We start from the raw sequence: 19,140 nt of genomic DNA, 5'->3' as shown, positions 1-19,140 counted from the left end.
CCCATGTTATGTTACATAGTTACATAGTTAGTACGGTCGAAAAAAGACATATGTCCATCAAGTTCAACCAGGGAATTAAGGGGTAGGGGTGTGGCGCGATATTGGGGAAGGGATGAGATTTTATATTTCTTCATAAGCATTAATCTTATTTTGTCAATTAGGAACATTCAGCACCCACCCGCTATCAAGGCAGCTGCCTATCATGTCATGCCCTACCTGCACAGGTGTGCTGGCTACTCAAATGATCCAATTAAGGAGGCCATTTAGTCAGCAGCAGCAGCAGTCCTGTGCTTGGACGCTCCAACAGCGGCCAGACACAAGCAGAAGCAGAAGCAGCAGAAGCAGCAGCAGCACCACCTTTTGTTTTTTGGCTGCAGCAGCAGCAAGGCCCACAGGGCTGGCTAGCTGGCTAGCCAGCAAGCAGGTAGCAATGAAAGTAGGAATCTTTCTTTTTAACCCTGTAAGGGGGTGGTGCACTGTACCCGAAGATACTGCCATATCGGGTCAATGCATAGGGCGACGGAAGCAAGCTTCGAAATCAGCCCCCGTTCTCAAAAATCCATTTAATATATGGTCCCCAGATAGGGGACGTATCAGATATTAAACTGATAAGAACAGATTTTTTTTTTTTTTTTTACATTTTTATTGAAAAAACTCAAAAACTTAAATACATCACAAGAAAATTTTTACAATACTTCAAATACTGTTTTCCATAAATGTAAATTCCACATAGCTAATGCTTTTTTCTGCCCATATCTCTTTTTATCAATTAAATAGTACAAGTAAACTTCACTGTATATCATCTTCAAACATTCTTTTTCACAAATAAAATCTCTTTTGAAGACAAGGATATTACGAACTTTCCATAATACATTTTTTGTACAGTTGATAAAAATCCACAAAATTCTCTCTTTTTCTTTCGTAACTCCATCACTTTTGCCATATAAAACAACTTCATGATTTAAAACTTTTAGACCTGTTAGGAATTTCAATAAAGAACCAATTAGTCTAAAAACCTTTTGTGCAAAATAACAATTCCAGAAAAGGTGCAAAACAGTTTCATCTATATTGCAATTTTCCCGGGGACAGACACATACAGCATTTAGACCTCTTCTATATTGGAAAAATCTTACCGGAAGACACTCATGGATAATCATCCATGCTAAATCCTTGTGCTCATTAAAAAGATATGGCTCGTTTACCTTTTTCCATATTTGTACACACCTATTATAAGAAAAATTAGAGACCATACATATTTCTTCTTGCAAATTTAACTGTACTTCTATCTTGCGAGCATCCCTCAAGGTTAACAAGTCAAAGTCTTTAAGGTTATACATACGTATAATTTTTTCTAAGATGGCATAATGTTTAGGCGGAGTTAAAAGTACAGGAGAAGATAATGATAAAAACACCCATTTTCTTCTTCTAAAAATATGTCCCGCAGAGTACTTTAAAAAACAGGACCATACACTTTTCATAAAAAGTCCCCTAAAACACCAACTAAAAAACCTTAAGTATAAAAATTTTCTAATACAGGGAACCTGTTTTCCTCCATTTTTTTGTGACTTATACATAATATCTCTTTTTAATTTTTCTGCTTTAGAACTCCATAGAAACTCAAAGAGAATCCTCTGAAGTTGCCTAGACATAAGTTCATTAGGAGGATAAATCATATTTAAATAGAGCATAATGGGTATTAGCATAGCCTTAATCACCAAAATTTTACCTTCTAAAGATAATTTCCTAAGGGACCAAAAGTCTACTTTCTTCTTTACCTTTTCTTTTACCATTAGCCAACTTTCCTCACCATTGTTATTTTTATCAAAGATGACTCCAAGGATTTTTATTTTTTCTGACTGTAATTTTAGGTTTGGTATTTGCACGTTTTCCCATTTACCTATATAAAAACAGTCACATTTAGATAAATTAAGTTTAAAAGCAGAAGCTTTACAAAAGAAATCAGTAACATCAACAACTCTTTGTAAAGAGAAGGAACTTTCACAAAAAACATTAATATCATCCATATAGCCACACACTTTAAGGGTGGCATTATTACCTCCAGGAACTGGCACTCCTTTTATTATTTTATCATTCCTTATTAAGTTTAACAGAGGTTCTATTGCACATATAAACAGTATAGGAGACAAAGGGCAGCCTTGCTTTACCCCTGATGATAAATTAATAAAATCTGTAAGGAAACCATTTATTAAAATCCTGCTAAAAGAACCTTTATATAAGAGAGCAATTTGCTTAATAAGTATGTTAGGAAAACCCATGCGTTGTAAAACCATCCATAAAAAACAATGTGATACTCTATCGAACGCTTTATGAAAATCTAGAGATAGAATGGCTATATTTTGATTCCGCTCTTGCTGATACCATATGACGTCCCTAATAGCATTTAAAGGTTCAGCTACACTCCTTCCTGGGACACCACATACCTGATCCACATGGATGACCTTGTGCAAAAATGGCTTCATTCTGTTAACAAAAATTTTTGACATAATCTTATAATCAACATTAAGAAGCGTAATTGGTCTCCAATTTTCTAAGCTGTTCCTATCCCCCTTTTTGGGGATCAGAGACACTATACCACTCCTCCAAGATAAAGGTAGAACATCAGAATTAAAAGCCTCCTTAAAAATATTAAGCAAATCATCTTTAAAAATTTCCCAAAAGGTTTTATAAAACTCTACAGGAAGTCCATCAGAACCTGGTGTTTTACCTGTGGATAAACTTTTAGCAGCAATTTCTAATTCTTGGCATCTTACTTCTGTGCAAAGTGCATCTTGGTCCTCCTTACTTAAACCACAATCTAAAGTGCTTAGGAGAAAATTAGCAGCAGATATATCAATGGGTTTCTCATTAAACAGATCTTGATAAAAGGATTTAGCTTTGGATAACATTCCTACATTAGTAGTTTCATCCTCAATGTTAATCATTAACTTTTTTGTTTCCATTACCTTTTTAAAAAAGAATCTTGTACACTTTTCATCCTTCTCTTTACATTCAACTTTGGAGTTAAAAATTATTTCTTTCCCTTTGTTAGTTATAGCCTTCTGAATATCACTTTTAACACTTAAAATCAGATCGTCTACATATACACCCAGCTCTTTGAGTTGATAATAGGTTTGTAGTTTTGTGTTAAGATCTCTATACCATTTCAATTTCTCTTTTGTTTTTTTAACACCCATCTTAATAAAATACTCTTTAAATTTTACCTTGCAGAATTCCCACCATGCTAAAAGAGAATTAAAATTAGTCCTTGAGTTCTGCAATTTTTTAAAAAGATAGATAAAATTACATTTAATTTCTTCATCTTCAAGCAAAGAGACATTCAGACGCCAGACTCCTTTGGCTCTGCAAACCCCATCAAACTTACATGTAGCAGATAAAATCTTATGATCTGAAAAAAAGGTAGAAGTCAATTGCATATTCCCATAAAATGCAAATCCAGAAGCAAAAATATAATCAATCCTTGACATATAAAGGCTATTCCCCCAGGTATACCCAGGGTCATTAGGGAAAGAGGTTCTCCACAAATCTTTTAAATTAAAATCAACTATAAAATCCTTTAGTTGTTTTTCAGTCTTATCTTTCCTTTGTTCAGATCCTCCAGCCCGCTCCTCTCCTGCCATTATACAATTAAAATCACCAGCGATGATAAGCGGGGATGAACCCGGTAAATAAAACTGAATTTTCTCTAATAAATCAGATCTTTCATCCTTATCTGGAGAGGCATATACATTTAAAAGTCTCATATTCATGTCATTATAAATAATATGAACGAGCAGGGCTCTACCGGGTACAATGTCTGTGAAGGAGGTAACTTTATACTCACTGCTCTTGAACAGTATGCCAACACCAGTCACTTTCCTCTCATTATCCCCTGACCACACAGACGGGCCAAGAGTCCATTCAGATCTCAAAGATGAATAATTGATATCATAATCAATGGCACATTCCTGTAAAAATAAAATGTCTGTAGGCAAAGAAGACAAGAAAGAAAATAAAGCAGCCCTCCTCTCTGGGCTCTTCAAACTCCTCACATTGAAGGAGGAGATATTAACACTTGGTAGCTCCTGGGTCATTCATTATCCTCAGACAAAGAACCCCAATCTGTAGGTGGTGACACAAATTCCTCAATATTAACAGGGTCGGATGCTGTTATAACCTTTTGGCAGACAATCTCCACGTTCCCCTCGTCCGCACTAACTCGACCACTCCTTTTGATGTTAAGGCCCTTTTCCTCTTTCCGGTCTCTGCTTTTCCTCTTTCGCCGTTCTTCTACATCCATCTCCTCTGTATCCCTTCTGGGCGGTCCAGGACCCTCAACTTCCATGAGAGGAGAACCCCTCACTTCTGTCTCAGGTCCCACGACCTTCCCCGGGGACACAATGCTTTTGGAGACATGAGCCACAGCAGGTATCACAGGAATTCCGGTAGCAGAAGACTCAGGCATCACTTTCAGGGTGTGGGTCTTAGGCACAGGCACAGCATCCATGGAGCTCTTCCTCATCGAGGGACCAGCCGACGTAGCCACAATATTGGCCCAGGAGCGTTGAGGACAATCCTTAAAAGCGTGTCCTTTCTGCTTACACACATTACACAGAATCTCATTTTGACAGTCCAAAGTGGTGTGGCCTTTTTGGCCACATCTTTTGCAAATAACCACTTCCTCTTTGCAAGATTCTTGTGTATGACCATATTCATGGCATTTCCTGCAATAATACGGCATCCCAGGGTAGAATAAATAGCCACGTTTACGCCCAATTAAAAAATTTGCAGGTGGGCGACACAGACCTCCAATTCCTCTCACATCTTCTCTGAACTTAACAGCAAACTTATGCTTTCCAGTCCAAAAGTCCATTGCATTCATTATTTTATGAGAGTATTTGACTTCCGCACAATATTGGTTTAAAAATAAGACAATGTCTCTTATATCCACGTATGGATCGTGCATAGTAACCACCAGTGGAACATCGCCATTAGAATATAGAGCAATGAAAACAAGTCCTTTCATATCCTCCTCATTGGCAAGCTCCCGAACTTTCTCAAACATATGGTCACATGCAGATGCGGAAGTCAAGGTAAGAATGAAAAGTCCTTTACCTGGGTCTTTTAGGCAAAACACATCTTCTCTCTGAATGTGCAATAAATCCAGCATAATTCTCTTGACAAAAAATTCCAAAGTCATCTTCTCCTTTTTCTCCTCATCCACTTCAATACGGAAGGTGTTCTTAATCCGAGTTTCAGTATGCGCAGCAAACCTAAGGGTCGCCATGGGGGATCGCCTTCCCGTTCTTTGTAAGTCCTCCTCCTATAGCAGCATGAGGCTTAAGACGGCTAAAAAACCGCCGATGCCTCAAGGCCGAAGGTTCGACGAACTCAGAGCCCCTTGACAAGATACAAGATCTTAGCCAAAAGGCCGAGAAGCGATAACCGTGAAAGGGGCGGGCCCAACAAGGTGCCCTTCATGGGCACTATCACTGCTTGCTGTCAGGGAGGCTGCCAGACAATTTTCCATGCACACTCTGGGCTGGGGGGCAGTCAACCACCAGTACACACAGCAGAACCTAAACCCATACCATTATTGCTAAGCAGCAAGACAGGGGCCCATTGCACTCCCACGGGGCCTTTTTAAATGCAATCCATAACCCGGATTTGCCAGGAACCCTTCTTACTCCTCCTACTTGCATGTGACACTGGGCTTAGGATCTGCATAGGAAACACACACACAAGCACACACCTACCTTTGTTGCCTGCAGATGCCTCCTTGGCTGTCCCCAAACGGTATCAAACCAACACCCACGGGAAGCTGTAAGCATAGAGGACATGCCTGCACCCCATTGGACTTACCTGTGTGGGTTAAACCCGGGTTATTTGACAACCTATGGCGGTGATGGTTCTGCTCAGGCAGAGCAGTGCTGATGCTCCTCATAAAGCTGTCGCTGCTGTGAAGGTTCTAGGTGACATCACAAATCCCTATGGTTACATACACAACAAAGCTGGGTTGTTGTTGTTTACACTCTGCAAGGCCTGTGGAAGTGAGTGACATCATAGCACTGTAGTTCTGAGGGTTCTAGATGGATGCAACAATCTCCTGTTGCTTCTATGAAGGCCATAATAGACGACATCACCAAACAGCTCCATAGTCACATACACAGCAAAGGAGAGATGTTGTTTACACCTAGTGATGTCAGTGGTATTGAGTGACATCACAGCACAGTGCTAAGGCTCCTGGGCCTGGACACAGCAGCGGCTGCAATATCTCAACGGAGAATACGTTTATATATATGTGTGTGTGTGCGCGTATATATATATATATATATATATATATATTTCTCCGCCGAAATCACTTTTAAACCCATTTCCACCTTTTTTTCCCTTCTCTTCCTCTTACTTTTTTTTCACGTTTTTTTACGTTTTTCTCCTTTTCGCCTCTTTTCTGGGCGTATTATTCTTCTTTTTCTTCTTTTTTTTCGTCTAATGCATACCCCATCAGTGCAGCAATGCTTATTCAATACCGCCAGCAGATGGAGACACTGGGGGATAATTTTCTAAGGATTTATACTGATTTTTCCTGTCTGAATTTGTCGCACAGAAAGTTGCAGGCCAAATATGTGTGACATTTCTGCGACTTTAGCTTCTAGAGCATTTTTACAACATTATACATAGGTGCTGAATACATAAAAAGCGACTGTTCAGCGACAGACAAGTCGCATCGGCTGAAAGTAGGCCAGAATGTCAGTCCATGTTGGAGCAGGTTTAGATACAGTCTAAAGTATAGATCTCAAAGTCTGTGCACAGAATTTAGCAAGGGCCTCGCACCTTCTGATGCATCAGGTAGGTGCACAATAGCATAGCCTAACCCTCTGTACTTTGGTCTATATTGATGCGGGACATAGACAGCCAGCTGATGACCAATCCATTAGTGCAATGGATGGCTGGAAGCATTTGTCTTTGCCTTTGCAATACCACAGAAGCAATGCATGGTCAATGTACAGCAATGACACACCTGTGTGAACAGCCAGGAGACCCCCCCCCCCCATGTTATGTTACATAGTTACATAGTTAGTACGGTCGAAAAAAGACATATGTCCATCAAGTTCAACCAGGGAATTAAGGGGTAGGGGTGTGGCGCGATATTGGGGAAGGGATGAGATTTTATATTTCTTCATAAGCATTAATCTTATTTTGTCAATTAGGAACATTCAGCACCCACCCGCTATCAAGGCAGCTGCCTATCATGTCATGCCCTACCTGCACAGGTGTGCTGGCTACTCAAATGATCCAATTAAGGAGGCCATTTAGTCAGCAGCAGCAGAAGTCCTGTGCCTGGACGCTCCAACAGCGGCCAGACACAAGCAGAAGCAGAAGCAGCAGAAGCAGCAGCAGCACCACCTTTTGTTTTTTGGCTGCAGCAGCAGCAAGGCCCACAGGGCTGGCTAGCTGGCTAGCCAGCAAGCAGGTAGCAATGAAAGTAGGAATCTTTCTTTTTAACCCTGTAAGGGGGTGGTGCACTGTACCCGAAGATACTGCCATATCGGGTCAATGCATAGGGCGACGGAAGCAAGCTTCGAAATCGGCCCCCGTTCTCAAAAATCCATTTAATATATGGTCCCCAGATAGGGGACGTATCAGATATTAAACTGATAAGAACAAATACTACACTTGATCTTAGCCAAAAGGCCGAGAAGCGATAACCGTGAAAGGGGCGGGCCCAACAAGGTGCCCTTCATGGGCACTATCACTGCTTGCTGTCAGGGAGGCTGCCAGACAATTTTCCATGCACACTCTGGGCTGGGGGGCAGTCAACCACCAGTACACACAGCAGAACCTAAACCCATACCATTATTGCTAAGCAGCAAGACAGGGGCCCATTGCACTCCCACGGGGCCTTTTTAAATGCAATCCATAACCCGGATTTGCCAGGAACCCTTCTTACTCCTCCTACTTGCATGTGACACTGGGCTTAGGATCTGCATAGGAAACACACACACAAGCACACACCTACCTTTGTTGCCTGCAGATGCCTCCTTGGCTGTCCCCAAACGGTATCAAACCAACACCCACGGGAAGCTGTAAGCATAGAGGACATGCCTGCACCCCATTGGACTTACCTGTGTGGGTTAAACCCGGGTTATTTGACAACCTATGGCGGTGATGGTTCTGCTCAGGCAGAGCAGTGCTGATGCTCCTCATAAAGCTGTCGCTGCTGTGAAGGTTCTAGGTGACATCACAAATCCCTATGGTTACATACACAACAAAGCTGGGTTGTTGTTGTTTACACTCTGCAAGGCCTGTGGAAGTGAGTGACATCATAGCACTGTAGTTCTGAGGGTTCTAGATGGATGCAACAATCTCCTGTTGCTTCTATGAAGGCCATAATAGACGACATCACCAAACAGCTCCATAGTCACAAACACAGCAAAGGAGAGATGTTGTTTACACCTAGTGATGTCAGTGGTATTGAGTGACATCACAGCACAGTGCTAAGGCTCCTGGGCCTGGACACAGCAGCGGCTGCAATATCTCAATGGAGAATACGTTTATATATATGTGTGTGTGTGCGCGTATTTATATATATATATATATATATATATATATATATATATATTTCTCCGCCGAAATCACTTTTAAACCCATTTCCACCTTTTTTTCCCTTCTCTTCCTCTTACTTTTTTTTCACGTTTTTTTACGTTTTTCTCCTTTTCGCCTCTTTTCTGGGCGTATTATTCTTCTTTTTCTTCTTTTTTTTCGTCTAATGCATACCCCATCAGTGAGGCAATGCTTATTCAATACCGCCAGCAGATGGAGACACTGGGGGATAATTTTCTAAGGATTTATACTGATTTTTCCTGTCTGAATTTGTCGCACAGAAAGTTGCAGGCCAAATATGTGTGACATTTCTGCGACTTTAGCTTCTAGAGCATTTTTACAACATTATACATAGGTGCTGAATACATAAAAAGCGACTGTTCAGCGACAGACAAGTCGCATCGGCTGAAAGTAGGCCAGAATGTCAGTCCATGTTGGAGCAGGTTTAGATACAGTCTAAAGTATAGATCTCAAAGTCTGTGCACAGAATTTAGCAAGGGCCTCGCACCTTCTGATGCATCAGGTAGGTGCACAATAGCATAGCCTAACCCTCTGTACTTTGGTCTATATTGATGCGGGACATAGACAGCCAGCTGATGACCAATCCATTAGTGCAATGGATGGCTGGAAGCATTTGTCTTTGCCTTTGCAATACCACAGAAGCAATGCATGGTCAATGTACAGCAATGACACACCTGTGTGAACAGCCAGGAGACCCCCCCCCCCCCCCATGTTATGTTACATAGTTACATAGTTAGTACGGTCGAAAAAAGACATATGTCCATCAAGTTCAACCAGGGAATTAAGGGGTAGGGGTGTGGCGTGATATTGGGGAAGGGATGAGATTTTATATTTCTTCATAAGCATTAATCTTATTTTGTCAATTAGGAACATTCAGCACCCACCCGCTATCAAGGCAGCTGCCTATCATGTCATGCCCTACCTGCACAGGTGTGCTGGCTACTCAAATGATCCAATTAAGGAGGCCATTTAGTCAGCAGCAGCAGAAGTCCTGTGCCTGGACGCTCCAACAGCGGCCAGACACAAGCAGAAGCAGAAGCAGCAGCAGCACCACCTTTTGTTTTTTGGCTGCAGCAGCAGCAAGGCCCACAGGGCTGGCTAGCTGGCTAGCCAGCAAGCAGGTAGCAATGAAAGTAGGAATCTTTCTTTTTAACCCTGTAAGGGGGTGGTGCACTGTACCCGAAGATACTGCCATATCGGGTCAATGCATAGGGCGACGGAAGCAAGCTTCGAAATCGGCCCCCGTTCTCAAAAATCCATTTAATATATGGTCCCCAGATAGGGGACGTATCAGATATTAAACTGATAAGAACAGATACTACACTTGATCTTAGCCAAAAGGCCGAGAAGCGATAACCGTGAAAGGGGCGGGCCCAACAAGGTGCCCTTCATGGGCACTATCACTGCTTGCTGTCAGGGAGGCTGCCAGACAATTTTCCATGCACACTCTGGGCTGGGGGGCAGTCAACCACCAGTACACACAGCAGAACCTAAACCCATACCATTATTGCTAAGCAGCAAGACAGGGGCCCATTGCACTCCCACGGGGCCTTTTTAAATGCAATCCATAACCCGGATTTGCCAGGAACCCTTCTTACTCCTCCTACTTGCATGTGACACTGGGCTTAGGATCTGCATAGGAAACACACACACAAGCACACACCTACCTTTGTTGCCTGCAGATGCCTCCTTGGCTGTCCCCAAACGGTATCAAACCAACACCCACGGGAAGCTGTAAGCATAGAGGACATGCCTGCACCCCATTGGACTTACCTGTGTGGGTTAAACCCGGGTTATTTGACAACCTATGGCGGTGATGGTTCTGCTCAGGCAGAGCAGTGCTGATGCTCCTCATAAAGCTGTCGCTGCTGTGAAGGTTCTAGGTGACATCACAAATCCCTATGGTTACATACACAACAAAGCTGGGTTGTTGTTGTTTACACTCTGCAAGGCCTGTGGAAGTGAGTGACATCATAGCACTGTAGTTCTGAGGGTTCTAGATGGATGCAACAATCTCCTGTTGCTTCTATGAAGGCCATAATAGACGACATCACCAAACAGCTCCATAGTCACATACACAGCAAAGGAGAGATGTTGTTTACACCTAGTGATGTCAGTGGTATTGAGTGACATCACAGCACAGTGCTAAGGCTCCTGGGCCTGGACACAGCAGCGGCTGCAATATCTCAACGGAGAATACGTTTATATATATGTGTGTGTGTGCGCGTATATATATATATATATATATATATATATATATATATATATATTTCTCCGCCGAAATCACTTTTAAACCCATTTCCACCTTTTTTTCCCTTCTCTTCCTCTTACTTTTTTTCACGTTTTTTTACGTTTTTCTCCTTTTCGCCTCTCTTCTGGGCGTATTATTATTCTTTTTCTTCTTTTTTTCGTCTAATGCATACCCCATCAGTGCAGCAATGCTTATTCAATACCGCCAGCAGATGGAGACACTGGGGGATAATTTTCTAAGGATTTATACTGATTTTTCCTGTCTGAATTTGTCGCACAGAAAGTTGCAGGCCAAATATGTGTGACATTTCTGTGACTTTAGCTTCTAGAGCATTTTTACAACATTATACATAGGTGCTGAATACATAAAAAGCGACTGTTCAGCGACAGACAAGTCGCATCGGCTGAAAGTAGGCCAGAATGTCAGTCCATGTTGGAGCAGGTTTAGATACAGTCTAAAGTATAGATCTCAAAGTCTGTGCACAGAATTTAGCAAGGGCCTCGCACCTTCTGATGCATCAGGTAGGTGCACAATAGCATAGCCTAACCCTCTGTACTTTGGTCTATATTGATGCGGGACATAGACAGCCAGCTGATGACCAATCCATTAGTGCAATGGATGGCTGGAAGCATTTGTCTTTGCCTTTGCAATACCACAGAAGCAATGCATGGTCAATGTACAGCAATGACACACCTGTGTGAACAGCCAGGAGACCCCCCCCCCCCCCCCATGTTATGTTACATAGTTACATAGTTAGTACGGTCGAAAAAAGACATATGTCCATCAAGTTCAACCAGGGAATTAAGGGGTAGGGGTGTGGCGCGATATTGGGGAAGGGATGAGATTTTATATTTCTTCATAAGCATTAATCTTATTTTGTCAATTAGGAACATTCAGCACCCACCCGCTATCAAGGCAGCTGCCTATCATGTCATGCCCTACCTGCACAGGTGTGCTGGCTACTCAAATGATCCAATTAAGGAGGCCATTTAGTCAGCAGCAGCAGAAGTCCTGTGCCTGGACGCTCCAACAGCGGCCAGACACAAGCAGAAGCAGAAGCAGCAGAAGCAGCAGCAGCACCACCTTTTGTTTTTTGGCTGCAGCAGCAGCAAGGCCCACAGGGCTAGCCAGCAAGCAGGTAGCAATGAAAGTAGGAATCTTTCTTTTTAACCCTGTAAGGGGGTGGTGCACTGTACCCGAAGATACTGCCATATCGGGTCAATGCATAGGGTGACGGAAGCAAGCTTCGAAATCGGCCCCCGTTCTCAAAAATCCATTTAATATATGGTCCCCAGATAGGGGACGTATCAGATATTAAACTGATAAGAACAGATACTACACTTGATCTTAGCCAAAAGGCCGAGAAGCGATAACCGTGAAAGGGGCGGGCCCAACAAGGTGCCCTTCATGGGCACTATCACTGCTTGCTGTCAGGGAGGCTGCCAGACAATTTTCCATGCACACTCTGGGCTGGGGGGCAGTCAACCACCAGTACACACAGCAGAACCTAAACCATACCATTATTGCTAAGCAGCAAGACAGGGGCCCATTGCACTCCCACGGGGCCTTTTTAAATGCAATCCATAACCCGGATTTGCCAGGAACCCTTCTTACTCCTCCTACTTGCATGTGACACTGGGCTTAGGATCTGCATAGGAAACACACACACAAGCACACACCTACCTTTGTTGCCTGCAGATGCCTCCTTGGCTGTCCCCAAACGGTATCAAACCAACACCCACGGGAAGCTGTAAGCATAGAGGACATGCCTGCACCCCATTGGACTTACCTGTGTGGGTTAAACCCGGGTTATTTGACAACCTATGGCGGTGATGGTTCTGCTCAGGCAGAGCAGTGCTGATGCTCCTCATAAAGCTGTCGCTGCTGTGAAGGTTCTAGGTGACATCACAAATCCCTATGGTTACATATACAACAAAGCTGGGTTGTTGTTGTTTACACTCTGCAAGGCCTGTGGAAGTGAGTGACATCATAGCACTGTAGTTCTGAGGGTTCTAGATGGATGCAACAATCTCCTGTTGCTTCTATGAAGGCCATAATAGACAACATCACCAAACAGCTCCATAGTCACATACACAGCAAAGGAGAGATGTTGTTTACACCTAGTGATGTCAGTGGTATTGAGTGACATCACAGCACAGTGCTAAGGCTCCTGGGCCTGGACACAGCAGCGGCTGCAATATCTCAACGGAGAATACGTTTATATATATGTGTGTGTGTGCGCGTATATATATATATATATATATATATATATATATATATTTCTCCGCCGAAATCACTTTTAAACCCATTTCCACCTTTTTTTCCCTTCTCTTCCTCTTACTTTTTTTCACGTTTTTTTACGTTTTTCTCCTTTTCGCCTCTCTTCTGGGCGTATTATTATTCTTTTTCTTCTTTTTTTTCGTCTAATGCATACCCCATCAGTGCAGCAATGCTTATTCAATACCGCCAGCAGATGGAGACACTGGGGGATAATTTTCTAAGGATTTATACTGATTTTTCCTGTCTGAATTTGTCGCACAGAAAGTTGCAGGCCAAATATGTGTGACATTTCTGCGACTTTAGCTTCTAGAGCATTTTTACAACATTATACATAGGTGCTGAATACATAAAAAGCGACTGTTCAGCGACAGACAAGTCGCATCGGCTGAAAGTAGGCCAGAATGTCAGTCCATGTTGGAGCAGGTTTAGATACAGTCTAAAGTATAGATCTCAAAGTCTGTGCACAGAATTTAGCAAGGGCCTCGCACCTTCTGATGCATCAGGTAGGTGCACAATAGCATAGCCTAACCCTCTGTACTTTGGTCTATATTGATGCGGGACATAGACAGCCAGCTGATGACCAATCCATTAGTGCAATGGATGGCTGGAAGCATTTGTCTTTGCCTTTGCAATACCACAGAAGCAATGCATGGTCAATGTACAGCAATGACACACCTGTGTGAACAGCCAGGAGACCCCCCCCCCCCCCCCATGTTATGTTACATAGTTACATAGTTAGTACGGTCGAAAAAAGACATATGTCCATCAAGTTCAACCAGGGAATTAAGGGGTAGGGGTGTGGCGCGATATTGGGGAAGGGATGAGATTTTATATTTCTTCATAAGCATTAATCTTATTTTGTCAATTAGGAACATTCAGCACCCACCCGCTATCAAGGCAGCTGCCTATCATGTCATGCCCTACCTGCACAGGTGTGCTGGCTACTCAAATGATCCAATTAAGGAGGCCATTTAGTCAGCAGCAGCAGAAGTCCTGTGCCTGGACGCTCCAACAGCGGCCAGACACAAGCAGAAGCAGCAGAAGCAGCAGCAGCACCACCTTATGTTTTTTGGCTGCAGCAGCAGCAAGGCCCACAGGGCTGGCTAGCTGGCTAGCCAGCAAGCAGGTAGCAATGAAAGTAGGAATCTTTCTTTTTAACCCTGTAAGGGGGTGGTGCACTGTACCCGAAGATACTGCCATATCGGGTCAATGCATAGGGTGACGGAAGCAAGCTTCGAAATCGGCCCCCGTTCTCAAAAATCCATTTAATATATGGTCCCCAGATAGGGGACGTATCAGATATTAAACTGATAAGAACAGATACTACACTTGATCTTAGCCAAAAGGCCGAGAAGCGATAACCGTGAAAGGGGCGGGCCCAACAAGGTGCCCTTCATGGGCACTATCACTGCTTGCTGTCAGGGAGGCTGCCAGACAATTTTCCATGCACACTCTGGGCTGGGGGGCAGTCAACCACCAGTACACACAGCAGAACCTAAACCCATACCATTATTGCTAAGCAGCAAGACAGGGGCCCATTGCACTCCCACGGGGCCTTTTTAAATGCAATCCATAACCCGGATTTGCCAGGAACCCTTCTTACTCCTCCTACTTGCATGTGACACTGGGCTTAGGATCTGCATAGGAAACACACACACACAAGCACACACCTACCTTTGTTGCCTGCAGATGCCTCCTTGGCTGTCCCCAAACGGTATCAAACCAACACCCACGGGAAGCTGTAAGCATAGAGGACATGCCTGCACCCCATTGGACTTACCTGTGTGGGTTAAACCCGGGTTATTTGACAACCTATGGCGGTGATGGTTCTGCTCAGGCAGAGCAGTGCTGATGCTCCTCATAAAGCTGTCGCTGCTGTGAAGGTTCTAGGTGACATCACAAATCCCTATGGTTACATACACAACAAAGCTGGGTTGTTGTTGTTTACACTCTGCAAGGCCTGTGGAAGTGAGTGACATCATAGCACTGTAGTTCTGAGGGTTCTAGATGGATGCAACAATCTCCTGTTGCTTCTATGAAGGCCATAATAGACGACATCACCAAACAGCTCCATAGTCACATACACAGCAAAGGAGAGATGTTGTTTACACCTAGTGATGTCAGTGGTATTGAGTGACATCACAGCACAGTGCTAAGGCTCCTGGGCCTGGACACAGCAGCGGCTGCAATATCTCAACGGAGAATACGTTTATATATATGTGTGTGTGCGCGCGTATATATATATATATATATATATATATATATATATATATATATATTTCTCCGCCGAAATCACTTTTAAACCCATTTCCACCTTTTTTTCCCTTCTCTTCCTCTTACTTTTTTTTCACGTTTTTCTCCTTTTCGCCTCTTTTCTGGGCGTATTATTCTTCTTTTTCTTCTTTTTTTTCGTCTAATGCATACCCCATCAGTGCAGCAATGCTTATTCAATACCGCCAGCAGATGGAGACACTGGGGGATAATTTTCTAAGGATTTATACTGATTTTTCCTGTCTGAATTTGTCGCACAGAAAGTTGCAGGCCAAATATGTGTGACATTTCTGCGACTTTAGCTTCTAGAGCATTTTTACAACATTATACATAGGTGCTGAATACATAAAAAGCGACTGTTCAGCGACAGACAAGTCGCATCGGCTGAAAGTAGGCCAGAATGTCAGTCCATGTTGGAGCAGGTTTAGATACAGTCTAAAGTATAGATCTCAAAGTCTGTGCACAGAATTTAGCAAGGGCCTCGCACCTTCTGATGCATCAGGTAGGTGCACAATAGCATAGCCTAACCCTCTGTACTTTGGTCTATATTGATGCGGGACATAGACAGCCAGCTGATGACCAATCCATTAGTGCAATGGATGGCTGGAAGCATTTGTCTTTGCCTTTGCAATACCACAGAAGCAATGCATGGTCAATGTACAGCAATGACACACCTGTGTGAACAGCCAGGAGACCCCCCCCCCCCCCCCCCATGTTATGTTACATAGTTACATAGTTAGTACGGTCGAAAAAAGACATATGTCCATCAAGTTCAACCAGGGAATTAAGGGGTAGGGGTGTGGCGCGATATTGGGGAAGGGATGAGATTTTATATTTCTTCATAAGCATTAATCTTATTTTGTCAATTAGGAACATTCAGCACCCACCCAATATCAAGGCAGCTGCCTATCATGTCATGCCCTACCTGCACAGGTGTGCTGGCTACTCAAATGATCCAATTAAGGAGGCCATTTAGTCAGCAGCAGCAGAAGTCCTGTGCCTGGACGCTCCAACAGCGGCCAGACACAAGCAGAAGCAGAAGCAGCACCACCTTTTGTTTTTTGGCTGCAGCAGCAGCAAGGCCCACAGGGCTGGCTAGCTGGCTAGCCAGCAAGCAGGTAGCAATGAAAGTAGGAATCTTTCTTTTTAACCCTGTAAGGGGGTGGTGCACTGTACCCGAAGATACTGCCATATCGGGTCAATGCATAGGGCGACGGAAGCAAGCTTCGAAATCGGCCCCCGTTCTCAAAAATCCATTTAATATATGGTCCCCAGATAGGGGACGTATCAGATATTAAACTGATAAGAACAGATACTACACTTGATCTTAGCCAAAAGGCCGAGAAGCGATAACCGTGAAAGGGGCGGGCCCAACAAGGTGCCCTTCATGGGCACTATCACTGCTTGCTGTCAGGGAGGCTGCCAGACAATTTTCCATGCACACTCTGGGCTGGGGGGCAGTCAACCACCAGTACACACAGCAGAACCTAAACCCATACCATTATTGCTAAGCAGCAAGACAGGGGCCCATTGCACTCCCACGGGGCCTTTTTAAATGCAATCCATAACCCGGATTTGCCAGGAACCCTTCTTACTCCTCCTACTTGCATGTGACACTGGGCTTAGGATCTGCATAGGAAACACACACACAAGCACACACCTACCTTTGTTGCCTGCAGATGCCTCCTTGGCTGTCCCCAAACGGTATCAAACCAACACCCACGGGAAGCTGTAAGCATAGAGGACATGCCTGCACCCCATTGGACTTACCTGTGTGGGTTAAACCCGGGTTATTTGACAACCTATGGCGGTGATGGTTCTGCTCAGGCAGAGCAGTGCTGATGCTCCTCATAAAGCTGTCGCTGCTGTGAAGGTTCTAGGTGACATCACAAATCCCTATGGTTACATACACAACAAAGCTGGGTTGTTGTTGTTTACACTCTGCAAGGCCTGTGGAAGTGAGTGACATCATAGCACTGTAGTTCTGAGGGTTCTAGATGGATGCAACAATCTCCTGTTGCTTCTATGAAGGCCATAATAGACAACATCACCAAACAGCTCCATAGTCACATACACAGCAAAGGAGAGATGTTGTTTACACCTAGTGATGTCAGTGGTATTGAGTGACATCACAGCACAGTGCTAAGGCTCCTGGGCCTGGACACAGCAGCGGCTGCAATATCTCAACGGAGAATACGTTTATATATATGTGTGTGTGTGCGCGTATATATATATATATATATATATATATATATATATATATATTTCTCCGCCGAAATCACTTTTAAACCCATTTCCACCTTTTTTTCCCTTCTCTTCCTCTTACTTTTTTTTCACATTTTTTTACGGTTTTCTCCTTTTCGCCTCTTTTCTGGGCGTATTATTCTTCTTTTTCTTCTTTTTTTTCGTCTAATGCATACCCCATCAGTGCAGCAATGCTTATTCAATACCGCCAGCAGATGGAGACACTGGGGGATAATTTTCTAAGGATTTATACTGATTTTTCCTGTCTGAATTTGTCGCACAGAAAGTTGCAGGCCAAATATGTGTGACATTTCTGCGACTTTAGCTTCTAGAGCATTTTTACAACATTATACATAGGTGCTGAATACATAAAAAGCGACTGTTCAGCGACAGACAAGTCGCATCGGCTGAAAGTAGGCCAGAATGTCAGTCCATGTTGGAGCAGGTTTAGATACAGTCTAAAGTATAGATCTCAAAGTCTGTGCACAGAATTTAGCAAGGGCCTCGCACCTTCTGATGCATCAGGTAGGTGCACAATAGCATAGCCTAACCCTCTGTACTTTGGTCTATATTGATGCGGGACATAGACAGCCAGCTGATGACCAATCCATTAGTGCAATGGATGGCTGGAAGCATTTGTCTTTGCCTTTGCAATACCACAGAAGCAATGCATGGTCAATGTACAGCAATGACACACCTGTGTGAACAGCCAGGAGACCCCCCCCCCCCCATGTTATGTTACATAGTTACATAGTTAGTACGGTCGAAAAAAGACATATGTCCATCAAGTTCAACCAGGGAATTAAGGGGTAGGGGTGTGGCGCGATATTGGGGAAGGGATGAGATTTTATATTTCTTCATAAGCATTAATCTTATTTTGTCAATTAGGAACATTCAGCACCCACCCGCTATCAAGGCAGCTGCCTATCATGTCATGCCCTACCTGCACAGGTGTGCTGGCTACTCAAATGATCCAATTAAGGAGGCCATTTAGTCAGCAGCAGCAGAAGTCCTGTGCCTGGACGCTCCAACAGCGGCCAGACACAAGCAGAAGCAGAAGCAGCAGAAGCAGCAGCAGCAGCACCACCTTTTGTTTTTTGGCTGCAGCAGCAGCAAGGCCCACAGGGCTGGCTAGCTGGCTAGCCAGCAAGCAGGTAGCAATGAAAGTAGGAATCTTTCTTTTTAACCCTGTAAGGGGGTGGTGCACTGTACCCGAAGATACTGCCATATCGGGTCAATGCATAGGGCGACGGAAGCAAGCTTCGAAATCGGCCCCCGTTCTCAAAAATCCATTTAATATATGGTCCCCAGATAGGGGACGTATCAGATATTAAACTGATAAGAACAGATTTTTTTTTTTTTTTTTTTTTTATCTAAAGCCGAGGAACGTGCTTTCGATTCACCCAAAGTGCAAGAAAAAGTGCAAACGTGTTACACTAAAAAAAACGTGCACAAAGGATGCGGTCTATCGC

At 43.6% G+C, this 19,140-nt stretch overlaps 7 non-coding genes across 7 annotated transcripts; all 7 read right to left on the bottom strand.

The window, feature by feature from the left end:
• Nucleotides 1-466: 466 nt before the first annotated feature.
• LOC130301138 (U2 spliceosomal RNA) lies at nt 467-658 on the bottom strand. Its single transcript, XR_008851831.1, has one exon. It is a non-coding gene; the product is annotated as a U2 spliceosomal RNA (small nuclear RNA).
• Nucleotides 659-7,513: 6,855 nt separating this feature from the next.
• LOC130301128 (U2 spliceosomal RNA) lies at nt 7,514-7,704 on the bottom strand. Its single transcript, XR_008851823.1, has one exon. It is a non-coding gene; the product is annotated as a U2 spliceosomal RNA (small nuclear RNA).
• A 2,081-nt stretch (nt 7,705-9,785) lies between these two features.
• On the bottom strand, nt 9,786-9,976 carry LOC130301121 (U2 spliceosomal RNA). The gene has a single exon (XR_008851816.1). It is a non-coding gene; the product is annotated as a U2 spliceosomal RNA (small nuclear RNA).
• A 2,077-nt stretch (nt 9,977-12,053) lies between these two features.
• On the bottom strand, nt 12,054-12,244 carry LOC130301127 (U2 spliceosomal RNA). The gene has a single exon (XR_008851822.1). It is a non-coding gene; the product is annotated as a U2 spliceosomal RNA (small nuclear RNA).
• A 2,077-nt stretch (nt 12,245-14,321) lies between these two features.
• Nucleotides 14,322-14,512, bottom strand: LOC130301126 (U2 spliceosomal RNA). Its single transcript, XR_008851821.1, has one exon. It is a non-coding gene; the product is annotated as a U2 spliceosomal RNA (small nuclear RNA).
• Nucleotides 14,513-16,584: 2,072 nt separating this feature from the next.
• Nucleotides 16,585-16,775, bottom strand: LOC130301120 (U2 spliceosomal RNA). The gene has a single exon (XR_008851815.1). It is a non-coding gene; the product is annotated as a U2 spliceosomal RNA (small nuclear RNA).
• Nucleotides 16,776-18,864: 2,089 nt separating this feature from the next.
• On the bottom strand, nt 18,865-19,052 carry LOC130301142 (U2 spliceosomal RNA). Its single transcript, XR_008851834.1, has one exon. It is a non-coding gene; the product is annotated as a U2 spliceosomal RNA (small nuclear RNA).
• Between the last annotated feature and the right edge of the window lie 88 nt (nt 19,053-19,140).

Source organism: Hyla sarda, unplaced genomic scaffold, assembly GCF_029499605.1.
Source record: "Hyla sarda isolate aHylSar1 unplaced genomic scaffold, aHylSar1.hap1 scaffold_1111, whole genome shotgun sequence".
Classification (NCBI taxonomy): domain Eukaryota; kingdom Metazoa; phylum Chordata; class Amphibia; order Anura; family Hylidae; genus Hyla; species Hyla sarda.
Note: the sequence above shows the minus strand (reverse complement) of the source record. Positions and strands in the feature narration are given on the sequence as shown.